We start from the raw sequence: 16725 nt of genomic DNA on the forward strand, positions 1-16725 counted from the left end.
CTCAAAAAGGCCCATGGGCCCCAAATGCTGCAGTCCAGCCCTGACCTACTGTTAAATATTGTTACATTTACATAAACTTTCTAAGTATATCAACAATCAATCAGGTGAATCAATCATCATGGATGGTAGATTTTTTCAAACCCCTTGACTGAAAGAAACTAACTCAAGATAGGTGCAAAGTATGCTTTTTGCAAGTACAAAGTTAAGTGTGCTTAGTGTGGCCTAGTATGTGGCATAACTATTGGTTTGTGTGTATCTTTATGATGTGTTTTAATTTTACAGTGACATGCCCCTGTGTTAATGGAGTATTAAATCCCAGCGGAACAGCCTTACAAATCGTATTACATCCTGTTTTGATTCACAAATACCCTTTGGAGTCCCCTGTCCTGCCGGGAAATTAGGCAGTGTGTCAAAATTATTAATCAATTGCTGATTAATAATTCTAATTTCATCACTTTAAACTGCAGAGCGTTATTGCAGGCGCATCCCGGTCTAGGCGTTCAATAAGCTCCTGTCTTTCTCTGTGGGGTTTATCTGATCTGATAATACCTCTGATTAAAGGGACTCTTTACATTTAATGATTATATTTGTTCATAAGGATAATGCAAAAACAAACAGGATTACAGGACAATAACCAGATTTCTAAGGATAATACAACATTTAAGCACCAAATATCCCCTAAAAAGAGATCCCCTATAGTATTTATGCTCACAGAAAGTTGAATGAGGTACTGTATGCATCCCATGGTCCAATGACTCTCTGTCCTTTTGGAGCATATTTTAATATACTATTACTATAATACCCGATTAGGAAAAGAAAAGGCCCATGATCAGTGATAATACATATGGCAGTGGAGGGAAAGCACATGAATATAATAATAATCAGATTAATTTCCCTCAACTCCAAACCCCCCTCCACCACATTTACATAATACCACTAATGTGGGTTTTTACTGGATGGGATACAGCTTTTGTCAGATTTGACTTTTTATAGCAGTTGGAATTTACGCAGCAGGTTAGGAAAATTAACGTATCAGGTTAGGATAATTAGGTTACGGTTAGGAAAATGATTAGGGTTAGCTAAAATTCAAAATAAATGTAACTTTTTAGTTAATTTGACAAAAGCTGTATGTATCCCTTAAAGCCATGACCACTAATGTGTGACCAAGTCCCCATTAACCCATGGCATCCCGGAGAGAACAATTTTAGGCTACAAAGACCCCGTGTGGCATTGTGAGCAATACCTTTTCACCTTTTCAATAAAACATTTTAACAGGTTCCTTAGCAACAGTGTTGAGAAACAAAAATCTTGCCCTAGTTCCTCTGCTTCCTCTATGACAGAAATGCTAATTGGCCTCATGGAAGGCACCACTTAAATGTGAAATGAAAGCAGATGAATAAAGCTGTATGTATGCATGGTATTCATGAATAATGTGAACCAATTCTGTTCACTTTGATTGCATAGGTTTCGTTGCATAGGTTTGAAAAATGTTTTTGGGAGGGCACACACAAAGACAGTGATTTTCACTGAGACATTCCAAATATGGCATTATTGTATTCTGCATATGAATACTAACCTGCTTATTTCAATGTTGTTTTTAGACACACACCACGTACACACACTGCAGTTCATGTTGTGTATGTAATTGTTAAGATAGAAGACCCAACAGCCTAGTTAGTTGGGTTTTGTAGCACACAGCTGGACAGCAGGCGGAGCAGTGTTACCAAAAATATATATTTTTTATAATAATAGGGCTGTAGGCCCACAGTGCAAATGATGACTAACAAGAAAAAGCAAATGACTGAAAAAGGAAATTGTATTTTTTAGATAGGATAGGTCTATACAGACGACAGGTGGATCCACACATGAAACAAAAAGATATCCCAAAACAAGACTCTCATTTTTTACATTTTACATAATAAAATATAATGTGGAAATAATAATGCATTTTAATAAGCACAAAACATAATATTGTGTCACTGACACTTCAGAATGGATTATCCCAACTATGCGTGCACTACACAGGAAAAGTAATGGATGAGACAGGCGTGCTAGTGCGCTCCCCAGAAGAACACTCAACGTAAAACTCTCAAGATAGTGAGTAGCGGTAGAAATGTTACAAAGAAACAGGTCATTTTTTTCAAAATAAGCAACGTAATGACATGGTCTAAGCATGAATGTAAAGAACAACAATTTCGGACACATACTGAGCTCTAATCTGAGCATGAATAAATAGGCAACTTTGATGAAACCACACACATTGATTCAACATCTATTCCACGTTGGGTCAACGTCATTTCATATAAATAACGTGGAAACAACCTTGATTCAACCAGTGTGTGCCCAGTGGGATGTGACAGCACACAATATTAAATGGGCCTAGTCTACTACTAGCCCAGCAAAAAAAGTTATTCCAGTGTCATGTGAAAAATCAAGCATCCAGGCTAGCCTAAGTACCAGTCTGTTTAGCTAACATTCCACTCCTTGTACTCTCTGTTATATGACAATGATGTTTAGCATGACAGGAGGGGCAAGGAGTGGAATGATAGTCAAACAGACTTATACCTAGGCTGCATTTTACAGTAACCTCATTAGTAACCTCATTAGGATTGATAGAACAACATACGTTTGTGTTGACTGGGAATAATGTTGTTGACTCATCCTAAATTGGAGAACAAAACACACAAAAAAACACCTCAAACTTGTATCTCAAATAAGACAGTTCTTCTTCTATGGTGTATTGGTGATCGCACAATTTAATGTGCATCCCGCCACCTACTGTGCGGGATTTTAAAAAAAATAACAAACTAAATCAAACAACTTTTCTGTAAACATTTTTACAGATCTGATCCCTACAGCCTACAGGGCTTCAGATGTAAAATCTCAAAGTCTCAAAACCTTTTCTGCCGCAGCCACAATAATGTTCAGTTTCTTAGACTTCTTTGAGACTTGAGCCGTACAGTTTATAACTGTGGCAATCAAAGCCACAAAATCCAAATTTTTAACACACATGTTTTCTTTTGACTGGCAGCAAACAACAGACTGTGATGCATCCACTACCATATCTTCACTAGCATCACTTGTTTTCTCAATTCTTTTAATCGCCTCCGCAAAAGAGATTTGATTGATCACTTTTGCCACCTCAATCTCCTTTACCCTTACAGGTCATTCCAGGAATTCAGAATCATGATCCCCACAACAATTGCAACACCGTCGTCCTTCTACACACCGTTCTTCAGTATACTCTGTCCATCTGTACACTGCAGTGGTTTGGGGACAAAAACTCTTACAGCCTATCTTACATAACCAAGCTTTACATGCGTAGCTAGGTGCTCTTTATCAAAAAACAACAGGACTGACATTTTGTTATTTTTCTCCATTCACCAAGCAGGTCAGATGCCGGGCACCAACCACACCATAAATTATCTTCAGGTATTCAACCTGAACATAAGGTGTCATCACCTCTAAGATGACTCCTTTGACGGGTGCTCTACTCCGTAGTTCAAAGCACAACACTTCTGTTGTCCGGATTCTTTTGAAGCCCACTGCAATCTTCCTCTGTTCTTCAGAAATACAATGAATCAAAATAAGATCACTCCTGGTCCCTTTGACACATTCCATTTTTTTCCCACGCAAACTTCACCATTTTTGACACCTTAAAACGCGTCTCCTACATATTCATCCTTACTCAACAAACGCATTCCAACAAGAAGCGATTCATTATGATTCATACACTTGTATCCTCCACTCCAATTTTAGTCAGTTTCCTTTTTGTTCCAGTTTTCGACACAACTGTTGTCCATTCAGAACATTCATCTTCACCAACTTTGCTTGACGTGCTGCTTGATTCGAACTCAACATCCACTTCTGCCAGCTTACTCCCTCCTCACACTGCTCTCTCAGCTGCCCAAACAGACGGTTTCAAAAATGCTTGCTATTATCATCATCCTGATGAGGATGAGTTGGCCAATTAGTGGTCTACTCACAATATCAGTATACGCACACACAATTCTGTTGTTGGGTTACACCCACACAATTCCGACACAGAAAAGCAGCTTTTTAACATATACATAATTTTAAAAAAATTGTAAGGAAAATGTTTTCACTCATATTGTAATTAATTATAGGTAATATTTCATAGAAATCTGGAAACACTGGACAGTTACTTTATAGTCATAAAAAGAAACAACAAACCTGGGGCCTGGGGGTGGGAGCTTTGTCTCTGGCACAGATAATAAGAGAGCAATATTGCAATCAACCTGCTTAGGTCTGCGCATAGGTTTTTTCAAACCTGTTTTACTTGGGATTGAGGGGAGGACAAAATAAAGGTGACCGCTGTCACTTAAGGATAGGAATGATGAGGGTGTCTAAGAATCGTTGACAGACATGTTCTCCACTTGGTTCTGGGCAAATCAACCCTTTTATCAAACGGGGCCTCATCTATCAGTGCAAAGACGAGTATTGAAATTATTTCGCCAGCCACAAATCAGACCAATGGATCGGCCTTTATTTGAGACAAGACTATCATCACTCTGCTGCTGCTGCAATGGGAGGAGTCAGGCATTTAGGGGTGTTCTTTTCTGTTCCCATTGATGGATGTCACCTTCTTGACCACTCTGTGACCAAGATCACCTGGAGAGGAGCCAAACCATCGGTTATTTTTCTCTCTAGCTCCATATTGTACCCCAAGGTGAAATCACGGAGGGGACTGTGGATCTGTTTCTGTCCGTTCATCACACGCAAGATCTCAGACAGCACTGGCCCAATTTTGACAAAACTTTGGTGAATGAGTCGTCTTTGCCATAGAAATACGGTATTTAAAAATTGATCTCAATTGGCCCAAGGGGGGGGGGGGGGGGGGGTGCATCATTCTCAGGGGGCGACATGTTTACTGTTGCCTTGTTTTCATATGTCAATCAATATCAATGGAAAAAGACAGACCATAATAAAGGACATGGATAAATGAACTCTGTATCGTCAACAATACCACCCATGTCCTTAATTTGCTGCTCGTTTTATGATTGAAGATTCTATGCTTGACCTGAATTCTACTATGCTATACTATGTTTTTAGCATAATCTTTGATGATAAGTTGTTATAAAAATTTAATGTAGTCATGAAATGTACACTTTATTTATTAGACCATTTGAATTAATTGCTTATGTGACCTGATTGGTTGCAGGTGTGAATCTGGAGAATGCAAAGCCACCTGTTTCCTACAAAATGGTGGTGCATTTCCTGCTTGAGCTGCTTTTGTCTCCTAGTCCTACACCAGACTTGATAAACTGGAGAGGGGCCAAACCATTTGGCCTCTCTCCCTCTACATATATTTTATTTTGTCAATCAATAAAAAAAGGAAGACCATAAATGAACTCTCTATCATCAACAATACTACTCTAGTCCTTAATTAGCTGTCCGTTTATTAATGAAGGTCCTCTGATGCTTGACCTTAATTGTACTCTGCTATACATTTTTAGCTATCCATAGCAATATCTTTGCGCTTAAATATCTTTCCTGTACAGTATAACATTAGAGCAGGTCCAATCACTGTAGATGTAGAAATTATGGTCTCCAGTATGATCTCAATTGACGTGATGATCGATTTGCCCGTAGGTCAAAAGCGAAGCACCGCCGCAATGCGTTACATTTTAGAGCGAAGGCTGCAGCAGAAGCAAACTCCTTTGTCGGCGACTCTTTTGTCCGCGCGCCCCCCTGCGTGTGCATGATTGGCTGAGGAACAACGCCTGTGCGTGGTTGGCTGGGGAACGACGGCTAGATGGTGACTCGGTGGGGAAACTTTTCTGAAGGCTCTCATATATTGGTTCACGTATGCCCTAAAATAAGAATGTTTATATGGGCAGAATATTGTATATGCATTTGTTAATATGGGTAGAATATCGTATAAAAAAATATATATAATTCTTCCTTTAGACAGAATAAATAAATCCGGGTTGGGTGAACATCTTGAAAAACAAGCCTACTAACATTAATTCATTAATAAAAAACGTGCACAGTATACAGCTTTTAACCCTGTTATAGTAAATGTTCTTTCAATTTGATCTATATCATCTAATTATCAATATAATAAAACTAGGCCTATGATTTACTTGAATAGGCCTATAGCCTACTCAAACATCATAATTGGCTTTAGCAAGGAGTGCCGATTCATTCATTTCAAGCACATTATGATTAATGTTTTTAGAATAGGTTAATTATTAGAGCTTCTGCACGCTGTTTGTCAGCAGCACACTAAATCTTTCCATCGATTAGAGTGTTAGGCTATAGTGATCGGCACCGACAGCCTATGTAAAGTCATATCAGTATGCTACCAGCTGCATTTTGTCGATATGAAAAGGCAGTGTTGGAAAAAGTACCCAAGTATCATACTTGAGTAAAAATAAAGATGACCTTAATAGAAAATGACTCAAGTAAAAGTGAAAGTCACCCAGTAAAATACTACTTGAGTAAAAGTCTAAAAGTATTTGGTTTTAAATGTACTTAAAAACGTATTCTTAATAGGGGGCGCTGTTTTCACTTTGGGAAAAAATCCCAAATGTTCTAGATCATACAATATGCATATTATTATTACTATTGGATAGAAAACACCCTGAAGTTTCTAAAACTGTTTGAATTATATCTGTGAGTAAAACAGAACTCATTTGGCAGCAAACTTCCAAACAGGAAGTGAAAATTCTGAAAATGGGGCTCTGTGTCAGGGCCTGCCTATTCAACTGGCTTATATTTATGGATCTGTATGCACTTCATACACCTTCCACTAGATGTCAACAGGCAGTAGAAGGTTGAATGGGGTGTCTAGCTTGATGTGAGGCCGAATGAGAGCTTTTGGAGTGACAGGTCCGCTCTTTTGTCAGTTTTCAACTGCGCACAGGGGAACTCCACATTGTCTTCTGAAATGCGTTACGTATACACGACGAAATGCTCCGGCTCTGATTTTATTGGATACATATGAGAAAAACATAATAAAGTAGGATTTTCAACCGAGTTTGACCAGTTTATTCAACGTTTATTGGGACTTTTGGAATTTTTCGTTCCAGGCGCAACGATTTCTTGGACATGTGCCCTCCACATGGCTAGCCAAAGTTGCTAATTCGACAGAAGAAATGGACATTCTAAAACCAAACAACGATTTATTCTGGAACTAGGACTCCTTGCACAACATTCTGATGGAAGATCATCAAAAGTAAGAGAATATTTATGATGTTATTTCGTATTTTTGTGTTTTATGTTGGCTCCAACAAGGCGGAGAATTGTAGGGCGCTGTCTCACAATATTGCATGCTGTATGTTGTACTAAAGTTATTTAAAAAATCTAACACACCGGTTGCATTAAGAATCAGTGTATCTTTCATTTGCTGTACAACATGTATTTTTTAGTAAAGTTTATGATGAGTTCTTTGGTTAGATTAGGTGACTGTCCAAAATATCTCCGGACAATTTGGTGCATTGTGGCTATGTATTCACAATGTAAAACCACGATTTGTAGCTCTAAATATGCACATTTTCAAACAAAACATAAATGTATTGTATAACATGATGTTATAAGACTGTCATCTGATGAAGTTGTTCAAGGTTAATGATTCATTTTATCTCTATTTGTGGGTTTTGTGAAAGCTACCTATGCGGTGGAAACATGGTGAAAACATGGCGTTGTGTGTTTGGCTATTGTGGTGAGCTAATATAAATACACTGCTCAAAAAAATAAAGGGAACACTTAAACAACACAATGTAACTCCAAGTCAATCACACTTCTATGAAATCAAACTGTCCACTTAGGAAGCAACACTGATTGACAATACATTTCACATGCTGTTGTGCAAATGGAATAGACAAAAGGTGGAAATTATAGGCAATTAGCAAGAACCCCCAAAAAAGGAGTGATTTGCAGGTGGTGGCCACAGACCACTTCTCAGTTCCTATGTTTCCTGGCTGATGTTTGGTCACTTTTGAATGCTGACGGTGCTCTCACTCTAGTGGTAGCATGAGACGAGTCTACAACCCACACAATGGCTCAGGTAGTGCAGTTCATCCAGGATGCACATCAATGCGAGCTGTGGCAAAAAGGTTTGCTGTGTCTGTCAGCGTAGTGTCCAGAGCATGGAGGCGCTACCAGGGACAGGCCAGTACATCAGGAGACGTGGAGGAGCCGTAGGAGGGCAACAACCCAGCAGCAGGACGCTACCTCCGCCTTTGTGCAAGGAGGTGCACTTGCCAGAGCCCTGCAAAATGACCTCCAGCAGGCCACAAATGTGCATGTGTCAGCATATGTCTCACAAGGGGTCTGAGGATCTCATCTCGGTACTAATGGCAGTCAGGCTACCTCTGCGAGCACATGGAGGCCTGTGCGGCCCCACAAAGAAATGCCACCCCACACCAGACTGACCCACGCCAAACCGGTCATGCTGGAGGATGTTGCAGGCCGCAGAACGTTCTCCACGGCGTCTCCAGACTCTGTCACGTCTGTCACATGTGCTCATTGCTCAGTGTGAACCTGCTTTCATCTGTGAAGAGCACAGGGCGCCAGTGGCGAATTTGCCAATCTTGGTGTTCTCTGGCAAATGCCAAACGTCCTGCACGGTGCTGGCTGTAGCACAACCCCACCTGTGGAGTCGGGCCCTCATACCACCCGCATGGAGTCTGTTACTGACCGTTTGAGCAGACACATGCACATTTGTGGCCTGCTGGAGGTCATTTTGCAGGCTCTGGCAGTGCACCTCCTTGCACAAAGGCGGAGGTAGCGGTCCTGCTGCTGGGTTGTTGCCCTCCTACGGCCTCCTCTACGTCTCCTGATGTACTGGCCTGTCTCCTGGTAGCGCCTCCATGCTCTGGACACTACGCTGACAGACACAGCAAACCTTTTTGCCACAGCTCGCATTGATGTGCCATCCTGGATGAACTGCACTACCTGAGCCACTTGTGTGGTTGTAGACTCCGTCTCATGCTACCACTAGAGTGAGAGCACCGTCAGCATTTAAAAGTGACCAAAACATCAGCCAGGAAGCATAGGAACTGAGAAGTGGTCTGTGGTCACCACCTGCAGAATCACTCCTTTTTTGGGGGGTTCTTGCTAATTGCCTATAATTTCCACCTTTTGTCTATTCCACTTGCACAACAGCATGTGAAATTTATTGTCAATCAGTGTTGCTTCCTAAGTGGACAGTTTGATTTCACAGAAGTGTGATTGACTTGGAGTTACATTGTGTTGTTTAAGTGTTCCCTTTATTTTTTTGAGCAGTGTATATATTGTGTTTTCGCTGTAAAACATTTTAAAAATCGGAAATGATGGCTGGATTCACAAGATGTTTATCTTTCATTTGCTGTATTGGACTTGTGATTTCATGAAATTATATTATATGATATCCCTGTCGCGTTAGGCTAGGCTATGCTAGTCAGCTTTTTTGATGAGGAGGATCCCGGATCCGGGAGGGAGACTCGTTAGAGGTTTTAAGTATCAAAAGTAAAAGTACAAATCATTTCAAATTCCTTATATTAAGCAAACCAGATGGCGCCATTTTATTGGTTTTTATATTTACAGAAAGCCAGGGGCACACTAACACTCAGACATAATTTACTAATGAAGCATGTGTGTTTAGTGAGTCCGCCAGATCAGAGGCTGTAGGCACGACTAGGGATGTTCTTTTGATAATTGTGTGAAGTGCACCCTTTTCCTGTCCTACTAATCATTCAAAATGTAACGAGTACTTTTGGGTGTCAGGGAAAATGTAAGGAGTAAAAAGTACATTATTTTCTTTAGGAATGTAATGAAGTAAAAGTAAAAGGTGTCAAAAATATAAATATTAAAATAAAGTACAGATACCCCCAAAAATGACTTAAGTAGTACTTTGAAGTATTTTTACCTAAGCACTTTACACCACTGTGAAAAGGAGACGGGAATATGACTGACCTGCACTGCACATAGGAAAATGTCCAGACGACTGTGAGCTGATTGACCAATAGGCTAGGTGTTCTGAAAGCTTAATCAACTGAACAACCCCTTTTGGCCCATCAGCGGAACAAGTCTTGCTGAGTCCATGAGATGGTGTGCTATCAACGGCAGCACCAATTTATCAAATGTTCATATTGATATTTCAGGCTACCCTGTGAAAACAGTTTTCATGGGCACACAAATTCGAAGTGATGCGCTTGAAAAATCTAATGCTTCTAACCGAGTCTCCTAACTTGCGTTGTTCTTCAATAGGCAATGCCTAGGCTAATAGACCTACTTGTTGGATGCACGTATCCAGCTGTTTGTTAGGCATAGTGATATTGTCAACCATCATCAGCTGATTACAGTCAAGTGACAAACAGCTGTTGTGATATAGCACTTGATGCAAAAGAATCCGGTCCGGAAAAGAGTGTTCAGAAAGAATATCCAGAATATGTTAATGTCTTGTTTGTTGCACCAGTGAAGACAGTTTTGATCCACGTTAGATCCAATCCAATACCCCTACATTTATGTTGATTATCTGCTATTGTCTACAGATTTACAGTAGGGTCTACAATATTTAACAGAGGAACCACCAGGGTCTTAAAGATTTAACAGAGAAACCACCAGGGTCTAAAACACTTAACAGAGGAACCACCAGGGTCTTAAAGATTTAACAGAGAAACCACCAGGGTCTTAAAGATTTAACAGAGAAACCACCAGGGTCTAAAAGATTTAACAGAGAAACCACCAGGGTCTAAAATATTTAACAGAGAAACCACCAGGGTCTTAAAGATTTAACAGAGAAACCACCTGTCAGGTTTTGGCCAAGACTGTTCGGGTTTTGGTCACTAGATGTCCCCATTGCACCTTTTTTGTACCTTTTGTTTTTCTTGCTCTAATTATTGTTTGCACCTGTAGGTCATTCCCTTGTTAGTATTTAAACCCTGTGTGTTCCTCAGTTCCTTGCTCAGTGTTTGTAAGTTAGCACCCAGCCCCAGCCCAAGCCTTGTTTTATWCAGATATTTCTCTTGTTGGATTTTCCAGAGGTTCTCTGGTTTAGTTCTTGTGTATTATTTGAGTAGTCTTTTGAGGTTTGTTTTTCCCTGCTGTTTTTTACCACTTTGTGGAGTTTCTTTTGTATTTTGGAGGATTTCCATTTTGTGCCTTTTGGCTTTATTTTTGGACATTGTGGATTTAGTTTCTTTGCCTGAAGATTTTGTTCTTTAATTAAACCACCATCTCTAGTACTGCTGTGTCTGCCTCATCTTCTGGGTTCTGACGATTATTAGTGACTGTTTCTCGCACCGGGCCCTGACACCACCAGAGTCTAAAAGATTTATTAACAGAGAAACCACCAGGGTCTTAAGTATTTAACAGAGAAACCACCAGGGTCTTAAAGATTTAACAGAGAAACCACCAGGGTCTTACAGATTTAACAGAGAAACCACCAGGGTCTTACAGATTTAACAGAGAAACCACCAGGGTCTAAAAGATTTAACAGAGAAACCACCAGGGTCTAAAAGATTTAACAGAGAAACCACCAGGGTCTTACAGATTTAACAGAGAAACCACCAGGGTCTAAAAGATTTAACAGAGAAACCACCYGGYTCTWAKAMATTTAACAGAGAAACCACCYGGGTCTAAAATATTTAACAGAGAAGGCATCAAGGCAATGAGTTAATGTTTTCATATGTTTCTGTGCATGGGATTGGACACRGAGGTCGGCTACTTTGCGTGACTGTGTAGGATAGCCTAGGCTGTTGTAGGAACACCCAAAGGTATGTCCTTTCTATTATCCAGGACATTTAATGACAAGTTAGTAGCCTAGTGGGCTTATAAATACATTATTTGGTGATTTTTAATGATGTAAATCATGATAATGATGATGGTAACAGATGGACTCTGGTCCCTTTAATCATAAACTATTGTTACCTTGTGTCTCTGAAATCACAATATTTCCATTTCTAATGTCATGTGACAAATTTATTTTTAAAATTGAAACAACCAAATGTCAGGTTTTACCAGATCTGAATATTTTAGAACTGTTTATTTTCATAAATCCAGTAGACTATACTACAAAGTATAATATTCTGACCATATGAATGAATTTATTTTAGGCCATAGCCTAAAGAACAGCAGTTTGCACTTTAACCTCATAGTCAATGTATCATTTCAAATCCTTTGCTGGAGTACAGAGTGAAATAAATAATGTGTCACTGTCCCAATACTTCTGGAGCTCAGATTTAGATGGGGATCTTTTTATTTCTACCAATTATATTGACACACCGGCGTGTCAGTAGACTCAAAGGGGATATTATATTTAAAAAAAGTTTTTGACAAGTCTTGATCCCAGATGTGCATTCATGTACAGTACGACAGTGACCAGATCCCTCTGATCAATGATCATTCATTGGCATCGTTGCCTGGCAGCTTGCTTCCTCACATCTCAAATGATCAATTCCCTGAGTTATGGTTCCGACCAAAAGTCCATCCACAATCCAATCCTCATCTTAATTATGTTTTAACTACTCTGCTTTGATTGCTTTACATTCAATAACAGTGCAATTAACCCACTGCCATTTGATTAGTCCATTCACATCTAATCAGAGACTGTGTCTTATTTGATTTTACAGAGCGATGGAAAGGAGAATGTATTTTACAAATGTATGTAGATGCAGTGATCACACTCACAGTATAGATTGCACGTGTGTTGGCATTTAACCCGTATCGGTGCAAATTCAAGTCCCCACCTTATCCCACCCCAGCATAAAACGATCCAGACATACTGTACGTAGAACGCAGCAGAGAACAACGAGGCTGTGGCCTGCCCCCATAATACTCAGAGATGAGTGGAGGTGGTGAAATGCTAATCAAATTTAAGAAAGCAATTTGGGAAGCCCTGTCCCTTGTCCACATACTGCATCTCTGCATGTGTGACGTGTTATCAGTCCCCTGGGGGGCGGAGGGGAACTTGGTCCTGTACAACGTCAGTGGGGGGGGGGGTTAACTCCCACACACAATGTGAATGCCTGCAGGGAGTTAAACAGGTCAGGACTCCCGTGAGCTGATAAGGGAGAAGACTCCTGAATTTAAAAGTGAAGAGGAAATATGACATTTTTCTTTTCCATTCTGTCTATTGGGATTACTTGGTTGCCAGAAAAATTACCTGGAGAGAAGCCTGCCTGATAATGGACTGAGATTCACTCCAGTAGTTTCTCACTCCCTACACAGTAAGGGCAGAGTGGCATTGAAAATGGGAAACAATTTAGGGTGCCAAGTTGGTTATGTATGGCAGTGGAGGTTACATTATCATGGTAGAGCATTAGTATTTATCGTATAATATGCTTTTTCCCATCTGTATTATGAAATTACATTAGTAGTGCTTGCCTTGCCCCTAGCATCCCCTTTCAGTAAACTCTATATTTGGCAACAATGCATGACATCCATGCTGTTCTGCATGTGTTATAAGTCCTTGGTTAAACATGTTCCACAAAGTTTAATTCCCAAGTCACATAGATTAGAAGTGATTACCCTTGGGGAAACTCAGTGAATCGCCTCCTCTTATTTTGAGGGAAAATAAGATCTTTGTTATTTTCTGTTCTTCCTCTTGAGAAGCGGGTGATTGATACCAGAGCTCTAATGACAGGGCGTAGGGCAGGGATAGACATGATTGTATGTCTTCTTTCTCTAATGATTGTTTTAACTGTGCCAGGGTCAGTGATTTACGGGACCTTTGCCCATCGCCAGGGCATAGAGACAGGCTAGAGGCTACAGAGGAGCACAAAGGGGCTGGGCGTCCCTCTGCTCCAATCACCCACAAACTGAGTATTACTGTCCAGTACAGGAAGTATTACTGTCCAGTACAGGAATTTCTCCATCCATGACCGCAAGGCCCTTGGTGCTCCCAGCCATCTAGGACATCTACTCTAAACGGTGCCTGAGGAAGGCACGCAGCATCATCAAAGATCCCACACACCCCAGCCACGAGCTGTTCACTCCCCTACCGTCGGGCAGACGGTATTGGAGCATGAGGTCTGATACCAACAGGCTCAGAGACAGTTTCTATCAACAAGCCATCAGACTGCTGAACACTTGAACTGGACTGACCACCTGCACTGATTCTCCGCACCTTAGCACACATGCACTCAGAAGCACGCACGCACACACACACACACACACACACACACACATTTGCATTCATGCTACGCACACATCGCAACTGCTGCTACCAAACTCTTATTGTGATTGTCAAATACTGCACAATTTAAAATACTTGCCCCCCAATCCCCCCTACCCCAAAACACATGTAAATATTGGACTATAAATTGTGCCTTCCTGTATTATACTTATGCAAAATATTATATTCTACTGAACCAGTTATGTTCGTATTCTTCTCTTTTATTATTTCTTATTCTTGTTGCATTGTCAAGCAGGAACATGCATGATGCTTAAGCATTCATAAATAGTAAAAAGTTTATTGCACAGAGAAACAAAAGTTCTGTTATGTAGCATCACCCAAGGTGCTATTAAAAAATGCATCGCATCAGCCAATGAAAACATTTTGTCAAACAATTTAGTATTATACATTTGTTTGTACCACTTTCAGGATATCAAATTGGTAGTTACAGTCTTGTCCCATCGCTGCAACTCCCATACAGACTCGGGAGAGGCAAAGGTCAAGAGCCATGCGTCCTCCGAAACACAACCCTGGGCAAGCTGCACTGCCCACTTAACCTAGAAGACAGCTGCACCAATGTTTAGGAGGAAACACTGTACAACTGGTGACCGAAGTCAGCATGGATGCGCCCAGCCCGCTACAGGAGTCACTAGAGCGCGATGGGAGGACATCCCAGCCGGCCAAACCCTCCCCTAACCCGGACACTGGGACAATTGTGCGCCAGCTCATGCATCTCCCTGGGATCAAACCTGGGACTGTATTGATGCCTTAGACCGCTGCGCCACTCTGGAGGCTTGTTAGACAATTTAACTGATACATAAATAACATTAATTTCCAACTTGACCAAAAGGTCACTATGGTCTCCACAGGGTCTTTTGATAGGCAAACAAAGTGTGACAGTCCCTGGGGGAGAGTGTGGATAAAACCCCTCTCTAATGGGGTCCTAATCAGAGAAGGCAATCTGTAGAGGGTTGCCTCTGGCTGTGCTGGTTGGGCCGGTGAGACGGAGGTGACAGTGTGGAGGTTATTATTAGCGCTATCATTGATCAGAAAGCCGGAGCAGCATGGATGGAGCAGGATGATGGATCTCATGGCTCCAGCCCAGCCATGGCAGATGTCAACAGAGGCGTCACGCCCATAGGGGGCACAGGGGCACTTGCCCCCTCAGATTTGTCCTGTTTTAAAAAAACAAAAAAATAGGTAAATGGTAAAACGTTTTGTTGTTGTTTCTCTGTAATACTGCTAGACACCTAGCAATTTTATGAAATTCATAACTAGCTACCTCCTAACTAGCTATCAAGAAGCCATTTCAGGCTCTCAATTAAATTAGAGTAGCTAGCTTGTCTAACTATCTTAGCTGGCATGCCTGCTGGCAAGGTTGGTGGACTTTAGAAAATAAAACAATTACCAAATGTACTGAATAAGACTCACATGTCTTTTAATCTTTTACCCAGATTTGAGCAGAGATGCAGAGAAGCATATTTAGTTTCTTTAAATAAACGATCCCCCAGTCAGGAGGATACAGACAACTCAAGAGGTATGCTTACTATGCAGAAAAATAAACATATTTTTGTCATAGAATTATGCATAATGATTATGGCTCTAGATTGCAGGAAGAATTTTGGGGTGCATGACTCCCCTGGCTGTCCAGGCCAAGGCAGGGGGTTGTGGAGGAGGGAATGGGGAGTGAGTTGGGGTGGGTGATGATGGTCCAGAGATGGTAGAGAAGGCATCCAACAGTTGTTGGAGATAGCTTGGCAATATTATTGTTGGTGTCTCTGTGTTTGCAGTTGTAGGAGAATGGGCTGTTGTGGTGGGTTTACTCCAAGTTTGGGGCTTCTGAAAAACAGAGAAACAATCTATTAAGTCTGATATAAGCTGTGGCTTGATCTATTCACTTTTTGACCCCTGTTCGTTTTTCCTTTCTCTCAGTCTGAGGATAGGATGTGCGGATATCTCCACTCCAACAGTGACTATCAGCCAGTTTACGCGGATCCAGCCTCTTTTCGGCCCAATCCCAGTTCTTGAGACTTTCCCCCTCACAGCTCTTTAAAACACAGGATAGACATGTGGAATTAAGGTTTGTTGGGATGGCTGTCTGTTATCAGCACCACTGACTTCTCCTATCGCTCCAGTCCTGTCTCTCACTCCCAGAGTCTCCTTAATATCACCCTCAAACCTTCTCCAGTAGAAATGAACAGAGAGTCTGTGTCCCAAATGGCAACCTATTCCTGTAGGGCTCCGGGGAAAGTCATGCACTAAATAGGGTATATGGTGCCATTTCAGACGCACAGCTCTAACAATGGAGGGAGTGCTTAAAGCAGAATGCAGAGCCAATTGTATTTCATTAAACAAGAGCCATCCATGGTTAGCAGCATGCATGCAGGTGCTTTCATTCATTCTGTTCAATTTATTTGCACATTCTTCGTGTCTGTCATGTTTTGTCATTGATCATCATGTCTTGTCCCTGTGCTTCCCTTCTATTCGTTTCCCTCTGCTGGTCTTATTAGGTTCTTTCCCTCTTTCTATCCCTCTCTCTCCCCCTCCCTCTCTCCCTCTCTCGCTCTCTCRCTCTWTCGTTCCGTTCCTGCTCCCAGCTGTTC

The sequence above is a fragment of the Salvelinus sp. IW2-2015 genome, linkage group LG4q.1:29 (genome assembly GCF_002910315.2).
Source record: "Salvelinus sp. IW2-2015 linkage group LG4q.1:29, ASM291031v2, whole genome shotgun sequence".
NCBI lineage: Eukaryota > Metazoa > Chordata > Actinopteri > Salmoniformes > Salmonidae > Salvelinus > Salvelinus sp. IW2-2015.